This window comes from Silene latifolia, chromosome 1, assembly GCF_048544455.1.
Source record: "Silene latifolia isolate original U9 population chromosome 1, ASM4854445v1, whole genome shotgun sequence".
NCBI lineage: Eukaryota > Viridiplantae > Streptophyta > Magnoliopsida > Caryophyllales > Caryophyllaceae > Silene > Silene latifolia.
In genome coordinates, this window is record NC_133526.1 from 103,802,369 (window position 1) to 103,818,100 (window position 15,732).

The 15,732-nt window shown below is 38.6% G+C and overlaps 1 non-coding gene across 1 annotated transcript; it reads left to right on the forward strand.

Annotated features, from left to right (window-relative positions):
- Nucleotides 1-2,347: 2,347 nt before the first annotated feature.
- LOC141619871 (small nucleolar RNA R71) lies at nucleotides 2,348-2,454 on the forward strand. The gene has a single exon (XR_012531828.1). It is a non-coding gene; the product is annotated as a small nucleolar RNA R71 (small nucleolar RNA).
- Nucleotides 2,455-15,732: the final 13,278 nt, after the last annotated feature.

Here is a 15,732-nt window from a genome sequence, read left to right on the forward strand (position 1 = left end):
GATCAAAGCATAAAAATATAAATCCAAAATTGACAAAAATGTAATACAATAAGTAAAATGCAAGTTAAGGGGTTAGAATATTTACAAATGGTGTTTAGGGAGGACTCCACCAAACTCTCATTCATGTATGAGATGTCAAGGGGGCATAGCCAAGGTGTTGTTGATGTTGCTCAACACCTTGAAGAAGTAATCGAAGGCTTGTTCATTGTCATTATAAAAATCTTCAATAGACCTTTGCACATTGTGTTCTTCATTGTGGTGACTTGTGTGGAAATGGTCACCAAAGCCTTGGTCTTGGGTCATAGAATTAACAATATAAGGGTTGATTAACCCTTCAAACTCATCATCCCATAAACCGCATACTTCATTAGCTTGTTCCCCGATAGTATCATGAGTTCATGAAAAAAACTCCTCTTCCTTCTTGTCATTATGGCCAATGAGGCCTTCTTCTTCTCTTGTCATGAGTGGTGGTGAGATATTCAAGCTCTCATTCTTGTTAAAACATTCTTGCTCTTTGGATGGAGCATCTTGGAGATTATCCACTTTCTTCTCCTATATGGGTGGTGATTCTTTACCCATAGTTTGTTCTCTGCATTGAGATGCCAACTTCTTCCTATCACTTTCTCGGCTATAATGATCAACCATGAAACATGGCTCATGTAAGCGGGGAGCTCTCATTGTCTTGTCAAGATTAAAAGTGATTGTTTCATCTCCCACTTTAAGTGTGAGCTCTCCATGTTTCACGTCAATCACCGCTCCCGCGGTGTATAAGAAAGGTCTCCTTAAAATGATAGGAATGTTGGAGTCTTCCTTCATGTCAACAATAACAAAGTCCACCGGGATGAAGAACTTGCCAATTCTTACCGGCACATCCTCCCATACCCCTGAAGGTGTCTTCGTTGATTGATCCGCCATTTGAAGTGTGATATTAGTGCAGTGGAGCTCGCCCATTCCTAGCCTCTTGCACACCGAGTGTGGCAGGACACTCACACTAGCACCAGGGTCACATAAAGCTTTGTTGATTGTGGTGTCGCCAATGGTGCATAGAATAGAGAAACTTCCCGGATCCTTTAGTTTTGGAGGTGAACTTCCTTGTAGGATGGCACTACTCACCTTAGTGAAAGCAATAGTTTCAAGCTTCCGGATGGATCTCTTCTTTGTATGAATATCTTTCATGTATTTCGCATAGGCCGAAACGTGATTGATTAATTCCGTAAATGGAATTGAGACTTCCAAGTTCTTCACAATCTCCATAAACTTCCCAAGTTGCTCATCAAACTTAGGCTTAGCTTGACGACTTGGAAATAGAAGTCGAATCACAATAGGCTCTTTCTCCTTAGCCTTATCTTCATTCTTCTTTGAATCTTCTTGAATGGTGGGTTCTTCTTCCCTAGAGTTTTCCACAACTCTTTCCTTGTCACTAGCATTCACAACATCTTCATCAACGGGCCTCTTCGGCCCTTCATACTTTGTACTACTCCTCAAATGGCTGGCACTCACCGACTCATGTCTTGGGGGATTACCTTGAGGTGGCAATTGCCCCTTTTGTCTTTGTGAACTAGAAGATGCTAATTGAGACATTTGGGTTTCCAACATCTTCGTGTGAGCTAGTATGTTGTTGATGGTGATGTCTTTTGCTTGACTATCCTTTTGCATTTGAGTGAAAAATTCTTGTTGGTTCTTTTGCATTTGGAGGACCGCTTTTTGAACATCAAAACCTTGGTCATTTGTTTGATTGTATGAAGGTTGGTTTTGATAACTTTGGTTTTGATTGTAAAAGGGTCTTGAAGCTTGGTTTATCATTGGAGGTGGGGTGTATGTTTGAGGGTTTTGAACATTTTGACTTTTGTATGAAAGATTGGGGTGGAATTTGATGTTTTCATTGTAATAGTTGGAATAAGGGGTTCCACTTTTGTTTGCTTGGAAAGCATTCACTTGTTCACTTGTTCCCCTACATTCACTTTGGTCATGTCCCAAAGTTCCATAACTCTCACATACTCCACTTGGAATTGATGATGATGCTACCATAGCATTAACATGTTGCTTGAGTGATTTGAAGGCCTCTTCAATTTTAGACATGGCCTTCTCAAACTTTAAATTAATGGAGTCAATATGAGCACTAAGTTGAGCACCCAATTGAGTAATGGAGTCCACTTCATACTTTCCTCCTCTAGTAGCGTTCCGAGGTCTACTATATTGTGAGTTATGGACAGCCATTTCTTCAATCTTGTTCCATGTTTGATTGTCATCAACTTCGGTAAACATACCATTTGATCCCATATTGAGAATGTTTCGGGAGTCTTCATACAGACCATTTCAAAATTGTTATACAAGGAACCACTCGCTAAGTCCATGGTGTGGACAAGATTGACAAGTGTCCTTGAATCTCTCCCATGCTTCATACAAAGATTCCTCATCCCTTTGTTTGAACCCGGTGATTTGGGCTCTCAACATGTTAGTCTTCTTCGGAGGATAAAATTTCTTGTAGAAAGAAAGTGCCAATTTCTTCCAAGAATCAATACCAGGAGTAGCCGTATCTAGGCTCTTCAACCATTGTTTTGCGGTACCAATCAAAGAAAAAGGAAATAAGACCCATCGAATTTGGTCTTGAGTAACTCCGGTTTGAGAAATCGCTTCACAATAGTCACAAAAAGTCTCCATATGAGAATGAGGGTCTTCACTAGGCATCCCTCCAAATTGACTTCTCTCAACCAATTGTATAAATGCGGATTTGGCAATGAAGTTACCGGTTAAATGTTGTGGTGTAGGAGTACCATTTGGTAGGTTCTCCTCGGTTGGTACGGAAAGTGATGAAAATTTAGGCATTGTGGGTTGATTTTGTGGTGGGTTTTATATTGGGTTATCCTCTCCTTCTCTTGCAAAAGGGTTGATAAACTCAATGTTATTTGGTTGAATGTCCACAATCTCGCCAATACCTCTCAAAGTATTTCTAGCAAGTCTTCTATTGTTGGTCAAAGTTCTTTCAATTTCAAGATCAATGGGTAACAAGTGACCTTGTGATATCCTAGACATGCAAAATATCAAACACTCGAAAACAATTAGAACAAACCTTGAGGAGTTTAACTTCCTCAAGGTAAAGAAAGACACAACTAAAAACAATTTAAAGAAAATCAAATCAAGTTAACACCGTCCCGGCAACGGCGCCATTTTTGGTGTTGTTGTAAAACTCGTCGTCAAAAGTTACTCAACCAAAACAATATTTATAACTTCACAAACTACTCTTAGTAAAGAGGCAAGTAAAGGTCGGATCCCAAGGGACGGGTATTGATGTAGGATTTTCAATTGTAGATGGTCGTGTCTTAGGGTGTCACAATTTGGGGTTGAGATAGGAGATCAATTAAAACTAATCAACAATAAAAACAAAGCAAGGTAGATAAAATGAAGGTGTAAACAATTAATTAAAAGCACTAGGGTATCATGGGTTCATAGGGGAATACATGGGAGTTGATCATACAAACATGTTCTCAAATTATAAACATTCAATTATTGTTGTGATGGGATCGAGTTAGTGTATATCTTACAATCCCTAAGAAGGCTTGGGTCCCTGAGCCGAATTGATTAGATTGTACAACACCTCCAAGTCGACTTAATCCTCCCTATTCAACATTATGCATGGTCTAGTGAGACTCGAGTTGGTTTATTTCTTACAAGTCTCATTGAAAAGATAGGTGATGGGTACAAAATGCAAGGATTCATAGGCTCGCATTTTATAAACCATAACATGTGCATAAGTTGGAATCACAACAAGCAAGTAAATAAATTATGTGAACATATTAGATTAAGCATGAATCATTCCCCATGTTGGTTTCCCCTAATTACCCATTAACCCTAGCTAAGAAAACTACTCACTCATGATCAAGTTTAACATGCTAAAAAGGTTGTCAATCACATTAACAAGGCAAAACATGATGAATGAATGAAAGTGATTAACATTAATTAAAGCAAGGATTAAGAGAATTATACCTATGGAGATTCCAAAATAATAATGCAAAGAATAATAGAAGTTCTTGATGATTGATGGAAGTGTTGTCAATCTCTCAATAAACCCAAATGATCTTCTAATTACCCAAAATAAATGATGAACAATAGAGAAATTAAGGAAAGATTAAGAAATAAGATTTGTGTTAAGACTAGATTAAGAGTTGATTACAAGATTAAGATGAGATTACTAATTAATTACAAGTTGATTAAGAGAGTATTAAGATTGCTTTAAGACCAGGTGCTAATCTAGGTAGTACAAAGGGGTATTTATACTAAAGATTAGGTACAAAGATTAGGGTTACTAAGGGCTTAAATGACTATTAAGACCCTTAAGAAAAGTTGAGGAAGTGTGATACGTGCATTTTATATAGTCTTTTTAGCCTATTTTATGCACGTATTTCTATGTTTTTATCGTGGTTTTATGCTACGAAATGCCCCGAATATGCTACTTTGGGTTATTTTGTCTTATTTGCAGGAATGAACCAGAAAGTAGCGAAATCAAGCTATTTACCGTCCGTTTAGTATGCATTTGGAGGAAGAGATGATTTGGAGCGGGAATTATAGCTGTCTTGGGACGCGCGAAGGTGTTTTGGGCGCTAAAAGGACAAGTCAAAGTCAACTAACGAGAATTATAAGCTGCTGAAGTCAAGTTTCACTTGATCGAGTGATTTATTACTCGATCGAGTGGTTTAGGAGTCAATAATCAGTCGATCGAGTAGACTATGTAGTCGATCGACCAGTTCTTTTTATGCACTTACTCGATCGAGGACATTATTAGTCGATCGAGCAGTTTCTTGCTGGGTTTGCTCGATCGAGTGGTTTTAATCCACTCGATCGAGTGGACTTTGCTACGGGTTGGGCTTTTTAGCTCTAATTCCGTCATTAGGTTTAGCTAATCCTATTTTCTTATAAATAGGAAGCCTAGGAGTCATTTAAACGATCTCACACACTATATACTCTCTTTTCTCTCTGGTTCGAAGACACTATTACTTTTGTTCTTCATTTCCGGATCCATTAATTTAGTAATTCTTTCTTCCCTTCTCTCTTTAATTTAATGTTTATTGTTATTATTTATTTTATTCTTGTTTCTCCCATCTCCATGTCTAGCTAAATCCCTTTAGTATGTTAGGATTAGGGAAGCCGTGGTAGCGATGTTTTAACTGTATTAAATAGATTAGCCTTGCGGTAGGAATTGTATTAGGCAATTTAATTGTTATCCGGTCGAATGTATGCATGCAGGAGACCAATAATTCTAGTTAACCCCGACCTAGATCGAAAGATTGGAAGGGAAGGCTTGCTTAATTACAATAGGGTATAGCAGTGAGGGCGAAAGTTAAGCTGTTCACGCTCTAGGGCGGTTTAAGGACCGAAAGGTGACGACCATAGCTCTTCTTATCAATAGTCTAATCGCCTTAGTATTCTCGATAATATAAAATCTGATAGCTGCCACGGTGGACCGACTCTTAGCATACTACCCTTCTTCTTCTGTTAATTTCTCTTTTTATTTCTCTTGCTTTAGTCTTTAGTTTAGTCAACACAATCAATTCAACCCCCAATTGTGACATCAGACGGATAGAATAGACAAATAGATAGTACACCGCCTCCCTGTGGAGATCGACCCTACTTACCGCGACTTCATCGGTGGTACTTAGGTATTTTATTTTTGGTACGAAACGACAAAGATCAAATTTTGGCGCCGTTGTCGGGGAGGCAATCTATTTATTTATTTGTTTAATTTTATCTTTTTCACCTCGGATTTTTCCCTTGAGGCCGTTCCGATCTTTTTCCTTGAGTGCTGTTTTGATAGGCCTTACAGGTACTACCTAGACAGTTCTAGGTGAAAGACAGTCAAAGGGAAGGCTTGAGTACCTTTGACCCACCACCGATGTCCCATTTTATGGAACAGACGGTGATTTACTACGGAGATGTGGTTCTGCCGAGCACAATGCAAACTGTAGTTGTGCCGCCACATCCGCCCTATCAATGGCCACCGTAACAAGATTCCCCGATATACAAGAAGAAGACCTTGCGGAGCTGAAATTCTTGATGGAGGAACTTGCATTCCAAGTGCAAGAATATGTCTCGCGATTTGACGAGCTCGAGTCTCAGCTTGCTCAATTAGCGGTGAGATGGAGGGAGAAGAGATCGCGAGCGACATATTTAATGAGAATGCTTGTATCACAAATGCAAGAGAGTGATAGATATATGGACGCTCGAATCCCCGAACTGAGTCACAAATAGCTCGGTTAGCAAATGAGATGCAAGAAGAAGAGGTTTATCTTCTGAGAGTAGTTTTTCTCGTAAGGAAACCGTGTTGCCCAATGATGAGGATGACTTCTATGACTCGGACGACGAGTTCCTATCATATTTCACTAACCCACGCGAAGATTTCAGCGCTGTACAGGAGGAATTACTCGATCGAGTGACAATTATTGGTCGATCGAGTGATTTTTCAGAAGAACCTGCTCGATCGAGTGGAATGCAGGAGGATAGTTCTCGATCGAGTGATTCTGCCACTCGATCGAGTGAAATGCGGGAAGAAATTGGTCGATCGAGTAATAACTCGCTCGATCGACGATTTGGCCATTGGGAGCTGTAATTCGTCATTTAGGCTTGATTTGGATGACGACTTTGACGATGATAACGGATTACGGTGAATCCCCCTTATTCAAAGCCGAGCCGGATGCGCTTGAGGCCGAGATTTACGGGGACGAATTCCACTGGGGGGACGAAGGGACAGCTGAGTCGGCATTTGCTCCTAGCACGGATGAGGTATTACATTCCCTTGTCGGTGATTCCGTCATTGAGAGCAACCAACTGAGGTAGTAAATGGTAATTTTATTATTGTTTGTATCTTTTGCCTCGTCCGATTCATGCTTTTCCTTTTAATGTTTTACCCCCTCCCATGTGGACGAATAAATTAGCAATTATTCACCATCCATGTCGTCTCAATTTTGTCAATCTGAAATGGAGCCCTACTTTATTGACAATCGCTCCCGTGCTCCTTTATTTTGTGGATAAATTTAGGAGCGTACATAGGAAATTTGTTAGACTTAAATGTTTACATATCTTTATTTCCTACTTTGCTATTCCACTATGGTGCTACTTATCTTTGTTGTGTAGCACATGCGCGATGATGTATGATTTGATGTTTGCGCGCTTTGAAATGTTTTGATCGTGACTAATTAGAGAGGCTCGAAGAAAAAGAAGGTCGAGCTGGGACTGATCAAGCTAGCGCTACCCGGGAGGCAACCCGGCGATTTATTTCTGCATTTATATTTCCCTTAAGTTGTAATAAATGGTTTTATACCATAGACTATCTCAGTATGCTTGTCTTGTTAGTTTGCGGGCTGTTCTTATTGCGTTTTTGCAGGAAATACGATGAGAAGTACTCGATCGAGTACTTTCTGTACTCGATCGAGCACTTGTGCTGCCAAATCCTCTCGATCGAGCTAGTATCTACTCGATCGAGTACCTGCAAGGTAAGAAACCACTCGATCGACCTAGCTTCTTTTCGATCGAGCTGTTCTTAAACGCCCACTCACTCGATCGACCACTGTTGGACGGATATCGAGTGTATTTGACTTGGATTAGCTTCCTGAGACGGTTTTCCGGGCCCTTAGCAACCTCCCATTTCATGGTCGGTTTGGGGAAGTCCCCTTTATTCGCGCTATCTTGTAAGTTTTCCGCACTTACTCTCTCTTCTTCTTTTAGTTTGCGTTTCCTTTCCATGTTTTGGTACAATGGGGGCATTGTACAGTTTGGTTTGGGGAGGTTATGCATCCATATCTGTGTCTGCATGTTGTTTTTATTGCATTTCTGTTATCACGTTTAATTTTCTGTTTGCATTGTTATTTATTTCATAAAAATTCAAAAATTCAATAAAAATCTGAAAAATTGTTAAAAATTCAAAAAAATTAAATTTCATGTTTATTTAGCATATAGGTTGAGTCGGAACGGTAGATTTCAATGATGATATTGCACTATTATTTGTCTTTTTGCTTAAGCCTTGCATTAAACTGTTATCTTTTAGCATTGTCTTATTGCATATCTACGAGTTAATGTTTAATTCAACTGAACGAATAGACTCGACCTAAAATTTTGGCAACCTACTTATAATTTCTAAGATTTAGAGCCTTATAAACTGGTGTCATTTATGACCAGTTTCATGTAGGATTGTGAGTAGTTACTCCTTGCATAACATGTATCATCAATTTGCACGTATATGAAATTCAATTGCTTTTTGCCGTCATACATTCGGGTTAGTGGTTGGTGTCACATGCAGGGAGGTGCTTACATTCCCTTTCTTTCATTTTTACCCATTTAACTCCACATTAGCCAAATTTGCCAGTTGACCCTTTAGCTACATCCAAATTTAGCCTGCCTTGTCAAGCTAGTCTAGATTGTTGTTTTGCGGTATATATTTCATTGTATCAAGTTTGGCTTGTATCTATTGTTTTGGAGTTGGTATTTATGAAGAAAAGGAGGAAAATAGAAGAAAAAAGAAAAAAAAAAAAAGAAAAAGAAAAATGAAAAAGGAATGAAAAAGAAGAAACCGAAAGAAAAAAAAAAGAAAAAGAAAGAAAAAAAGATGTTGTTTGGTTGACGGTTTCTACTCCTATGTTCTATCTTATTTCATATGAGGAGTATGTTTGGTTCGGTTTGGTGAGTTTTATGCCAAGTGAAGGGCATTGTGTTTATTCCATAATTGAGTTGGAAATGGATGTTGATATATGGTTCTGTTTAGGTACTAGCTTGATCACCTATACCTCCACATTCCCATAAATGTTTTGCCTTTTCTTACCCATTGCCTCACTTTACCATATTTTTGTAAGCCCTCGGCTGTGACAAGACCTTGTTTGGTTGGAATGTGTGTACGGTAGCTAGAATTGTCTATCATATTAGCTGCATGCATGTTTATGTGGGTCGTAGTTTAGGTGAGCGACTATTTTTCTTCTTCTCTCTTACATTCATTTGCTTACCTTTTGCTTCATGAGAGAAGAGTGACCCGTGAGAGTCCATTATTAAAGGTCTTGCAAGGTCGACGGTTCAGCTTTGTTTATAAACATCTTATAACTCGCTTGCATTTGACCGTCTGCTATAAGTGTTAGTTTGCTTGCATTAAATTGGCTTAAGTGGGCATTTGTAGCTAGCTCTGAGTTATTTTTCCGTTCCATTAGCGTATAGTTTTGAGTTTACTCGGGGACGAGTAAAGGTTTGGTTTGGGGAGATTTGATACGTGCATTTTATATAGTCTTTTTAGCCTATTTTATGCACGTATTTCTATGTTTTTATCGTGGTTTTATGCTACGAAATGCCCCGAATATGCTACTTTGGGTTATTTTGTCTTATTTGCAGGAATGAACCAGAAAGTAGCGAAATCAAGCTATTTACCGTCCGTTTAGCATGCATTTGGAGGAAGAGATGATTTGGAGCGGGAATTATAGCTGTCTTGGGATGCGCGAAGGTGTTTTGGGCGCTAAAAGGACAAGTCAAAGTCAACTAACGAGAATTATAAGCTGCTGAAGTCAAGTTTCACTTGATCGAGTGATTTATTACTCGATCGAGTGGTTTAGGAGTCAATAATCAGTCGATCGAGTAGACTATGTAGTCGATCGACCAGTTCTTTTTATGCACTTACTCGATCGAGGACATTATTAGTCGATCGAAAGCGCTTTCTTCTTTGGGTTTGCTCGATCGAGTGGTTTTAATCCACTCGATCGAGTGGACTTTGCTACGGGTTGGGCTTTTTAGCTCTAATTCCGTCATTAGGTTTAGCTAATCCTATTTTCTTATAAATAGGAAGCCTAGGAGTCATTTAAACGATCTCACACACTATATACTCTCTTTTCTCTCTCTCCGTTCAAGACACTATTACTTTTGTTCTTCATTTCCGGATCCATTAATTTAGTAATTCTTTCTTCCCTTCTCTCTTTAATTTAATGTTTATTGTTATTATTTATTTTATTCTTGTTTCTCCCATCTCCATGTCTAGCTAAATCCCTTTAGTATGTTAGGATTAGGGAAGCCGTGGTAGCGATGTTTTAACTGTATTAAATAGATTAGCCTTGCGGTAGGAATTGTATTAGGCAATTTAATTGTTATCCGGTCGAATGTATGCATGCAGGAGACCAATAATTCTAGTTAACCCCGACCTAGATCGAAAGATTGGAAGGGAAGGCTTGCTTAATTACAATAGGGTATAGCAGTGAGGGCGAAAGTTAAGCTGTTCACGCTCTAGGGCGGTTTAAGGACCGAAAGGTGACGACCATAGCTCTTCTTATCAATAGTCTAATCGCCTTAGTATTCTCGATAATATAAAATCTGATAGCTGCCACGGTGGACCGACTCTTAGCATACTACCCTTCTTCTTCTGTTAATTTCTCTTTTTTATTTCTCTTGCTTTAGTCTTTAGTTTAGTCAACACAATCAATTCAACCCCCAATTGTGACATCAGACGGATAGAATAGACAAATAGATAGTACACCGCCTCCCTGTGGAGATCGACCCTACTTACCGCTGACTTCTGTTAGTAGTACTTAGGTATTTTATTTTTGGTACGAAACGACAGTATCAAAGTGCTCCTGTCCAAGGAGATGCGCATCTCTGTTTTGCTAGTCCCGCAAAGATATGCTTGTCCCGAGCGTCAAGGAAGCTGGCACGGTGGTTCCTGTAAGAAGATCCGAGCGGATCAATGAGGGAGACGCTTGGATTGTGAGGCTTCAAGACGAGCGTCTTGCTGTCGGGACGCCTCGGATTCTTTGGCGAGGAGACGCTCGGATTGGCGGAATCCGCTCGGATCCTGGGTCAGACACTTTTCTTCTCTTCTTTCCTCAACAATCCGCGGGGATCTTGTTGAGGATGCAAGGATCCTTTCATCATTGCCCAATCTACTTTATTATCTACATAGGCCTTCTAGTATCGTCTTCCCTTTGTTGCTTGGTCATTGAATGCGATCAATTTAGCTCCATTTCGCCATGAAAATGCAAGCTTTGCACTCCTCTCCTACCAAGGAAACAAAACCTCAAAGGATATGCAAAATGGGAAACTAAAGATAGTAAATGACCCAATTATGCACTATAAAGCATAGAAATGAGGCTACTTCGGGAACTAAATGTGCTCAAATATGAGTCACATCAGCAGGGGAAGAAGCTTTACCAGAAACGTTAATGGCGGATTGTATAAGATCGTTTACCGTAGAAAGTTTACTCGGAGACTGAGATTTGGAATTCTCCACCAATTCTGTCCCAATTTCCACTTGAGCAGTGCTCGTCTCCTCCGTCATCACACAGGAAACCATAGCAGCCTTGGAGTGAGTAAGGCGAGCTCGAGTCCGCGCCATTGAAGCGAAGAAATCAAAAAGAAAAAGGAGAAAAAAAGTTAGGTTTTCATGGAAAAAGGGGGAAAAACGGTTTTAGAGAGAGAAAAAGTTTTTTTTAATTATTTTACGTTTTGTTTATTTAATTTTCATATATATTGTTTGCCACGAGAATTATTTTTTCGCCACGGGAAATTTTTTTGGCCACGGGAGTTATTAGCTACGAGAGAATCCGTGGCCAAAAATTCAATAATAGCCACGTTCTTGTTTTTCCCGTGACTATCTCTTTGCCACGACCACTTACGTCACGAAAGGTATTCCCGTGGCAAAATGATTTAGCCACGGAAATTTAGCACTTGCGCCAAGAATTTAGCCGTGGCCCAAGTGCTCATTTGTATTAGTGTAAAGTAGCAAATTTTGTCCTAATAATTTGTATGCGTTTCATCGTTATTAAGACGAAGTAGAGACTAAACGTATAATTCGAATCATTAACCGCGTGTGTTAAATATCATTATCTTTATTGCTTCCTTGAATTGTTAATGCTGTTGTTGGATTAAATCTATACGCTTGGCTTAGATTATTCAATAATTAGGGTCTTGTAATATCGCGTTTCGAGTTAGTTGACTAACCTTAAGAGGAAGATGGAAACTTGTGTTTCCACAATAGAGTAATTGAGAGTAAATGAATTAAAGACAATCGAAGACCAACTAGTTTGTTGATAGTGGATGTTTGTTGGCCCAAGACCTTTTAGCCATCTGAATTCATCTCATTACTTATTGCTTTGTCTTATTAGTTCATTAGTTATAATCAATCTCAAACCCCCATATTATTGTTATTAGTACTTTTTACTTTTTACACATTAATTACATCGCCTTCCCCGTGAATTCGACACCCGACTTACCTCTACTATATAGTTAAGGTAATAGGACTTTATTACTTATTTTTGGGAGCATACGACTTCGGCTCACCAAATTTTGGCGCTGTTGCCGGGAAAGGCAATTGTTTAATTTATGTGTTATAGTGTAGAGAGTTTTAGTTAGTTCTAATATTTGTCAAGTGTCTAAATTGAGTCTTTATTCCATGTTTGATGGCTGCTAGATTGAATTTTCCTCAATATATGAATGAATTGTTTTATAAGTATTTTAATAGATTGAGTGAGTATGTCTCTAAATGTCGTTACCCGTATCAAACATAGGAACTTTGTCATGTAGTTTATAATGGGTTAAATAATGACACTATGAAGAATGTTCATTCTTTAAGTGGGGGAAAGTTCATTAATGGGAGCGATACAATTCACTCCCTATACAACCCCAACCCCTTTATTCTCATGCTTTGAATTGTCATGATAACTCACCTTTGTCTACCGAGGATTTGATACGTGCTTATGTGACTGATGTGAATTATTCTTGTGTTAATGTTACTCCCTCCCCATGTGAGACTAACCTGCTAGTTAGTCAAGATTTAGAGGACCGAGTTGAACAAGCGACTAATCACTTTGATAAGCGTGTGACACAAGAAGAACTTGATTCTTATTATCTTAAGTGGCAAGCTGAGCATGTTGATAAGTGCCATGACCTCCTTCTTCTTGAATCTGATGTGAAGCACTCTTATAAAAAGAGTGATGTCGATAGCGATGATAATGGTTTTTGAGATGAAGATGATGAGGAGGATTGTTATAGTTTGACACAATCATCACCTTCTCCCTATATTTTTATGCCTATTGACTCCTCTTGTAATATTATTGAAATGACATATTCTAACGATGATACATTAATTCATAATTATTTGAGTGATGTCTTGAGCTTTGTTGACTCTTCAAGTGTGAACGTTGAGAATGAGCAAGAGAGAGTTGTGGTTGAGGAGGGTGAAGTCGACGAGGTAGAACTCGAGGTTCCAAGTTTTGTTGGAGATAATCATTCCATGATTGATAATTTGGGAGATAAATTACCTGTTAGAGAACCTATGTTTTTAGGGAATGATGTAATGATTGCAGGTTTCAAGGAGAGCATCAATGAGGTAAAAGCGGAGGAGTTAATTAGGTTCTTCCTTCAAAAGGAGGAACCACTCACGGCTCGTCTTAAGGAGCTGCCCCAGTTAGTTCTGAATGCTCCTTATATCTTATATTTCTCTTATTTGGTTTTTCTTAGGCCTAGGTCATCATACAAGGAACCATATCATGACAACGAAGCTATTTTTAAACAGCGTAGAGGTTTGGAGAATCACTTATATTCTTGTACCTCTTTTGTTCTAGAATTGTTACAATTGATGTTTTGTTGTTATTATCATTCATCTAACTTGTTTGCGAGCATGTTTGATAAACTACTTAGGGCATTGAGTTATTCCGTAATTGACAAACCATTGAGTTGAAAGAGATTCTTGAAAGGTACATTTCTAAACTGTTACTTAAGTCAGGTGGTTCACCACTCCGCGAGATGTCGAGCCAACGACGTTAAATAACAACGCTTCTGAGAGGCACCCCATAGATTTGTGTGTGCAATTTTTGCAAAAAAAAAAAAAAAGCAATCGGAACCGGCTTGATTTATGATGTTGACGTCATAAGAAGGGCGACATTGAACGTCAGATGGGTAGGATAGTGGCTAAGGTGTGGAGAAGCCGCGGTGCGTTGTTGTGGCACCTTGCTAATGCGGTTGGATAGTTTATTGATTTGACGTAGAGGAGTTTAGGATTGACCATGTAAGCTCAGAGTTGTGGAAGTATTTTATTTATGTGCAATCTGTTGCTGGCATATATGTTATTAGAGCTACTTGGTTATTTGTTAGGATCGGAGTAATAAGGGGTTTTAGTCTTCTTTGATTACTCTTGTCTTTTGTTGGTCTTGTTGTTATTGTACTTTATGGAGGACGCTAATGGACAAGTGTGGGGAGGTGGTGTGGTGCGTGGATTACTCTATTGGACGCGGTGTTGAGGATTGACATGTTTATTGAGTCGTCTGACTGAGGTTTGTTCTCCTTTTCCCATTATTGTGTCCTTGCAACATTGAGGACAATGTTTCATTTAAGTGTGGGGAGGGAGAATCGTTCCGATTTGTAGTCATTTATCCTTGTTTTTTGTGCTTTTATTTCAGTTATTTATTTCAGCGAAAAAAATAAAAAAAAAAGAAAAAGAAAAAGAAAAAGAAAAAAAGAAAAAAAGAAAAAGAAGACAAAAGAAAGAAAAGTATCACGGCTAGGTGACAACCAGAAAGAGCGCCTAGGCAAGATTAGGATGTAGTCAAGGACGGAGTGAAAACCCGAAAAGGTGCTCCGGGTAAAATGAAGAATCGAGTTGTGTGCCACGAGAGTAGAGGTGAGATTAAAAAAAAATGATAGGCTAGAGTGAAAACCTGCAAGAGCGGGCGCTCTAGGCAAAATGAGAGATTTAGGTAAATAATATTTTTTTCAATGCTATTTGATCTCTCGTCACTATGTTGAAGACCGTCTGGTACAAGCGTTGTGAGTCTTATTTTTCTTATAGTTCTGTGGATCAATGTTGGTATGAGTTTGTAATGAGTCCTTTCAGTTTACTCGAGGATGAGTAAAGATCTAAGTGTGGGGGAAGTTTGATAATACGAGTTTATTATGCTATAGAAGTGACGATATCAATGAATAATTTGGTAGGAAAAGCTGAGTTTCGAGGTGAAATTGTGTAATTCTTGATTTCATAATATAGATCGTATTTTTGAGTAATTTAGTGTAATTGTGAAGTATTGGATTACAAGTGTTTTAGGGTTGAACTTAAAACATGTTGCCAACAAGTCTTTGTCGCAATGGAATTGGAGATTATAGGAGCATCGGAATTGGAGCCTAATTACCAAGTGAACAAGTGAATAAGAATAAGAAGAAAACTATAAAGGAAACAAATGGATCACAAAGGGAACACCATCACATGGTATGTTGCATAATGGGCCAGCAAATATTAAGGAGTATGAAGTCCAGCCGCAAAGAAAGACTGACAACAACAATTTAAACCGTATGACATGCGATCCGTAGAAGATTACTCGCGACCTTTTCGTAGTCCGCATGAAGTCGGTTGTGACTTGTGTGAGATATTTCCGAATTTCGGATTGATAATATTGTGGGTTACATGTATCTATCAATATCATTAGTTTTAGGAATATATTCAGAGAGTATACTCTAGAATCCTAATTGCTTTTGCTTAAAAAATTATGAGGAACTAATCCTCCCTTTCTTGGATCGTTAGATTGAAGCTATTGACTAATTAATTGTGAGATTATTCTTTCTCTCTTTTGTTTCTCAAGTATTGTTTATATCTTTTGCTCGTATTTTATAATTATTGTTTCTTTTTGCTAATATGATCAATTGTAATTGTTTACTTTAATCTATTGCATGTTTAGAAATTGAATCAATAATTGTTCAATTAATCTATACTAAAGTAGCAAACTTTATCCTAAT